The sequence below is a fragment of the Rhinoderma darwinii genome, unplaced genomic scaffold (genome assembly GCF_050947455.1).
Source record: "Rhinoderma darwinii isolate aRhiDar2 unplaced genomic scaffold, aRhiDar2.hap1 Scaffold_129, whole genome shotgun sequence".
NCBI classification, from domain to species: Eukaryota; Metazoa; Chordata; class Amphibia; order Anura; family Rhinodermatidae; genus Rhinoderma; species Rhinoderma darwinii.
In genome coordinates, this window is record NW_027461961.1 from 785,884 (window position 1) to 791,883 (window position 6,000).

The 6,000-nt window shown below is 39.6% G+C and overlaps 1 long non-coding RNA gene across 1 annotated transcript in view; it reads left to right on the top strand.

The window, feature by feature from the left end:
* The window catches only part of LOC142699098 (uncharacterized), a 32,631-nt gene extending 26,846 nt beyond the window's left edge, over positions 1-5,785 (top strand). Inside the window, exons 4-6 of the long non-coding RNA XR_012865989.1 lie at positions 1,100-1,236; positions 1,880-2,168; positions 4,424-5,785. This is a non-coding gene — a long non-coding RNA (uncharacterized LOC142699098). The remainder of the gene's footprint in view (positions 1-1,099; positions 1,237-1,879; positions 2,169-4,423) is intronic.
* Positions 5,786-6,000: the final 215 nt, after the last annotated feature.

The window sequence follows — 6,000 nt, forward strand, 5'->3', positions numbered from 1 at the left end:
GGACTACACTAAATCGAGATCAGGCGTATCTTACTGGGTTGACCACTTAGATCAAACAACTCATGACGATGTCCTATCATCTGTAACTATGGCTGGCAAATACCTCCAATCAGATATGTCCTGGGAGATGTCTTTTAAAATAGCCCATAGGGCTGACGTGTCCGCTTATAGGGGCTTTCTCATGGGTAACTCCTCTGACCATTCGTGTTTAAAGTGTGGAGCACCGCAATTACATTGTCTCTGGTTATACCCAACTATTGTTGACTTTTGGCGAAAGATACAATATTTTGTGTCGAACACTCTGTCCATACCATGCTCCTCAACCCAAAAGTGGGGTCTCTTTGGGATACTGCCACCTTCCATGCTCTTTATCCCGAAACATCACAAACAACTGTTATACTATGTCTCTGCGGCTGCTAGGGAGGCCATTCTCCAGGTTTGGATAAATAATACACCCCCCACACATCGTATTTCCCTAGAAAAAATATCTTATATTTTCCGAATGGATTGGGTGGAAACCTCCCATCGAAAAGAGCACAAAACTGAAGCCTTTTTTAAGTTGTGGGATAACTTTATACCTCTCTTACCACTTCATATAAAACAAAAACTGATTGCATGCTTTGGCTCCACAACTTGGTATCTGGAACATCAGCTGTCTGGTGTGACACCAATCATGATCTGATTCCTTAAATATCTGTATTGAATCGTGGTAACCATGGGGATACACGTGTCCATCCTCTTCCCCCCCCTCTCCCCCCTCTATACTTCCCTTCCCCCTTCTTTATGGTTTATTTAGTGTGTTTCATTTCCTATGAATATTGACACTTTTTCAATTTGTCTTTGGGCTAAAATCTCTAATTCTGTCCTCGCTCCAACTAGGATCATTTGAAGTAATTTATACAAATTGTAGATTATATAATATGCTAAATAATGATATGTGTTCAGAGATGCTATTGCCATGGGACATATTGTTGAATTGTTGTTTGCTTGTTTGTTATGTTTGGAAAAATAAAAAATACATCAATTAAAAAAAATACTAAATAAAAAAAAACTCCACTTGTTGTAGAAGGTTAACATACAATTCTTTATTATCCTTTAGAGCAAAGCTGATCCACATTCTACAAGATGGTATGGATGCCGGAGTCCTCTCCAAGTCCCTAATGGAGGCACTGATTGTGACTGAGCCAACAATACAGACGCCTTTTCTACTACCCAAAATTCATAAGGACCCTCCAGGTAGGCCAATTATATTGTGTACCGGGGGGTTAACTCAGAAGGTGTGCAAATGGGTCGACCACCATTTAAAACCATTAGTGGAATGTCTACCTTCGTATCTGTGCGACTCTGCAGATTTGTTGTTGAAAATTGAAGAGATTCATTTAGATGACAGACATATTTTGGTAACTTGTGACATTGAGTCACTATATATCGGCATCCAGCATTCGGATGGGTTGCATGCAGTGGCCACCTTTTTACATATGAGCAATATAGGAAAGACTTTTCAGAGTTGTTGCTCACCCTATCGGACATTGTTCTCAAACACAATTTTTATCACGTTCAATGGGTCCTTCTACCTGCAACTCCAGGGCACGGCAATGGGGGCAGCCTGTGCACCCTCATACGCCAACCTGTTCCTGGGGCTGTGGGAGAGGGACCTATTCCTGCCAGATCATGAGATATCAATGAACCAGCTCCTTTTCTGGGCCCGTTCATTGATGACATCTTCATGATCTGGCAGGGGACTTCGGATGAATTAATGGAATTCATCAGTGTATTTAACTATAATACACGTAACATTAAATTAACATGCAAGTGGAATCACGTTGAGATAGATTTTTTGGACATACTAACTAAAAGGATCCATAATGATTGTCTCCAGACAGATTTGCATCGTAAAGAGACATCAACAAACTCATTTCTTCACGCCACGTCTTCACACCTTCGCCACACCATCGAAGCTATACCAACTGGACGATTACTGCGTGTTAAGAAAATTTGTTCAACTCATGAAGATTTGAAATTCCGCACGACTGAGTTAAGAAAGAGACTTGCTCAACAGGGCTGCAGCCGCTGCAATGTTAATAAAGCCCATTGACGACCACGTGCACAGCTCCCCCTCGTGCGCAGCTATTACAAACTGTAACTAAAAATAAGGAATTTCTCCTAAGGTAAGATTTACGAACACGTATCATTTGGTCAGAAATGAGGGACACCTCAAACACATTTTGGCCGATGCTCCTCAATGATCCAATTCTACAGAAAGTACTACCAAATTATCTTGCTGTTGCACCATGTAGAGCGCGTTCTTTACGTGACGCAATAGTTCACAGTTACCGAACAGTGGAAAAACCGGGTAAATGTTTTGGAAAGATTGGTCCTAAGTGGGGTTGTAACCCTTGCGGCGACTGTATTAGTTGCCCTAATATTGAACGCTCTCAAGGTTTTGTTGACTCAAGTGGGTTGAAAAATGTTAAGATCACATGGCCAATTACATGTGGCACTACAGGTGTGATCTATCATGCAACTTACCCTTGCCCTAAAATGTATATTGGCATGAGAACCCGAGAATTGCGCTTTCGCGTAAGAGAACATGTTAGAGACATTGAAAATGCCAAAACAGAGTCTATGGAACAGCTGAAGACGATTCCACAACATTTTCACCTACATCATGCGTGTAACTCTAGACTTGTGAGAGTGAAGGGAATAGATCACATCAATACTGATATGCGAGGACGAGATGTAAAAAGAGGCTTTTGCAATCAGAATGCAGGTGGATATGGAGGCTTAAGACAACACAACCGAGGGGTCTCAATGAGAACATTGGTGTTGCTGCATTTCTCTGACTGCTACCAAAGCTTTTAGTTGGGTATTTTTGATTTTATGTTCTTATTTTGATTTTAATCTACATTTCTTTATTTATGTATACAGATTAGATATATGGTTTACGCTGCCTGTGTTGACTATGTCAACTGTGCAATTTTCGGGTTGTCATGATCTTCATCCTCAACAATGATGCCCTACTGATGATCTTCACAAAAAATAGAAAAGCGGGCTCTGTCTGCAGATCACTGCATATTATATTCTGCACCTTTGAGGCTTGTTGTATTAGATATATCGACATGTAACTAAAATCTGCTTTGTGCATGGCACTTGTAGTCCATTTTATTTTTGATGCATAATACACACGTTGTTTTTTTCTTCTTTTTTCATCGCACACGCCTATTCACACTATTTTATTTTTTGTTTTTTATTTCTTTTATTTTGTCACCATACATTTATTACCTTTTCACTCTTTTACTTACACATGTTCTATATAAACAACACTTTATTGTGTTTAATATCATTTCTTACCTGTCACTTCCCTACTATGTTCAGGTTGTGCACTGGATTGTTCCTTTTGGCACGTATATATTGGTCTTTTTTCACACATTATAATTGATAATAATGTTCCACACTTGATTACTCCCTACACGTTGACACTCTTCATCACACATCACTTTGTGGCCATATATTTATATGTATTTGTATGATACATGTGCAATATATCTGTATAACTATCTTGTCTCTCTGTATTTTGGGTTTAGACTTGCAGACATGAAGTGTATCGCTATTGGACTGCCCGTACAGGGTTAATATCCTTCTGAATGCTTTTCATGCCTTCAATCACTGGTTGCATTCTGATTGGTTGTGATTGACCGGCCTCCGATTCGTCACCCATGACACGCTGGGTTGCTGACACACGTGACCGCGTCAGGTGACGCGCTGATGTGTTTCCGCCCCAGTGTCTCGTTGTTGCCGTTTCTGGAGTCCGGCCATGTACTCGACCACATATTGCCACCAATAGTAAACAGTGAGTGCACTGATCTGATTTATGGGCACATATATATATATCACCTGGATATATTTAAGCACCATTGGCTAGCGTTCATTTAAATACTGTGTGTGTACTATCAGCGCCATCCCCTGATGAAGACATTTAGCGCTGAAACGTGCGTCTGGGTGGGCACTCCCTGTGTTGGTGCTCCTGAACAACCTTATTATGGGTATGTTATATCCCTCCATACTTGTTTAATAGTTGATTCATTTTTGCTCTTACTTATGCGCTGACTGCTTTTTTGCACTGTATAGTTGTTTATTCCATACCATTTGGTATTTATATATGACCTACATTACGCAGGTCTGTGCAGCCATGGGGTCTTATCTAATTCTTATTTTCTTTGTGAGTCACACAATGAGCTGTCCTTTTCTTCTGTAGAGTCTTGTGGAGTTTTTTTAATTTAATTGTATTGACATGTAGCTTTTCATTGTTATTCCAATAAAGATTTTTTTCATTTTCTACACTTTTTTTGGTAGCATCAATTTCTTTGTAGGTTATATATTTGTAGTTTTTTGTTTCAAAATATTTTTCTTGTTTTTTTTTCAGGAGATCTTTATCCCAGTCTTTGAGATTTTAAAGAGTCCTGACAACACGTAGACCCCAGTTAGCAGCTAGAAGATTCCTGCATATACCTCGAAGATGACCACCTTCAACATCTAGAAGACACCAACCAGCACAGAGAAGGAGATCCTGGCTACAAGAAGATTCCTACAAACATCTAGAAGAAGAGACACATTGTAAATACTGGTGTGTCCATCCTAGCAGAAAACCCATGACGTCTGAACAGTGAGGAGAGAACTTATATGTTACTTCTGACTATATGATCGCAGGGTAAAGGAGCAGAAAATGCTGAGAAATATGGAGAGGCTTAGTAATTGTCAGTGCGCAGGATGCTCCATATGTGGTGATAGTCATGAGATGGTCACAGCTAGAGAAATACTCAATTCATTATTCATTTATCAATGATATCATATTAAAACATGTACTGAGACTACTATAGAAAAGAGGCAGGGATATTATCATCATCATCATCATCATCATCATTGGTATTGTTGTTAAGCTGAACGTAGAGAAAAAGTATTCACTGGCCGACCCCCAGATCTATTGTAGAAAGAGTCCTGTTGAGACACTATCATGTAATGGAAGTTGGCACTTGAGTTGTACGCTACTAAAGAAGGAGAAAACATGAGGGTATAATGGTTCCACTACGTATGTGATATGACCTTTCTAGATTCGTTTTCCGCCTCAAAAAACCCTATTGAAATCAATGAGAGACGGAAGAATGCTGTGAACGGCCACGACCGTTTTTGACGCGTTTTTAAGCCAAAAAAAAAATGCTTGCGGTTTTTTTTTTCCTTTGCCTGTTGAAGAACGAGATAAAAATAACGCTTTAAAATGGGCATAAAGAACCACGTAGGAAAACGCATCAAAAACTGTGTCAAAAAAACGTGTGTGGTAAAAAAAACACTTAAAAAAAGGCGGAGCTGATTTTTCCAGGCAGAATTTTTTGCCTGCAAAAAACTCCACATGAACAGAACCTTAAAAGCAAACAGGCTGGGAGGGTAAAACACTGACTGCATATTAAAAAGGCCAATTTCTCCCGGTTGAGGGCTGCACAAGAGGAAATAGACTGGGAGCAACTATTGTCAAATAAATATACAGACACTACATGGGAATGCTTTACATGTACTTTAAGTAATTACACTGTAAAATATAATCTTATAAGTAACAAGTATTAAAAAACCCTAAAATGAAACTAGAAAAAGCTTGCTTCTAATGTTAAAAAGACAATAAATGACAAGATAAGAGGACACACACACACTTCCATACACACACACACACACACACACATACACACACACACACACACACACACTTCCATACACACACACCTACATACTTCCATACACACACCTACATACTTCCATACAAACACACACACACACCTACATACACACACACACACACCTACATACTTCCATACACACACACGACATACACACACACACGATATACACACACATACATACACACACACATACATACTTCCATATACACACACACACACCCCCATACACACCCCCATACACACACACACCCCCATACACACACACACACACACA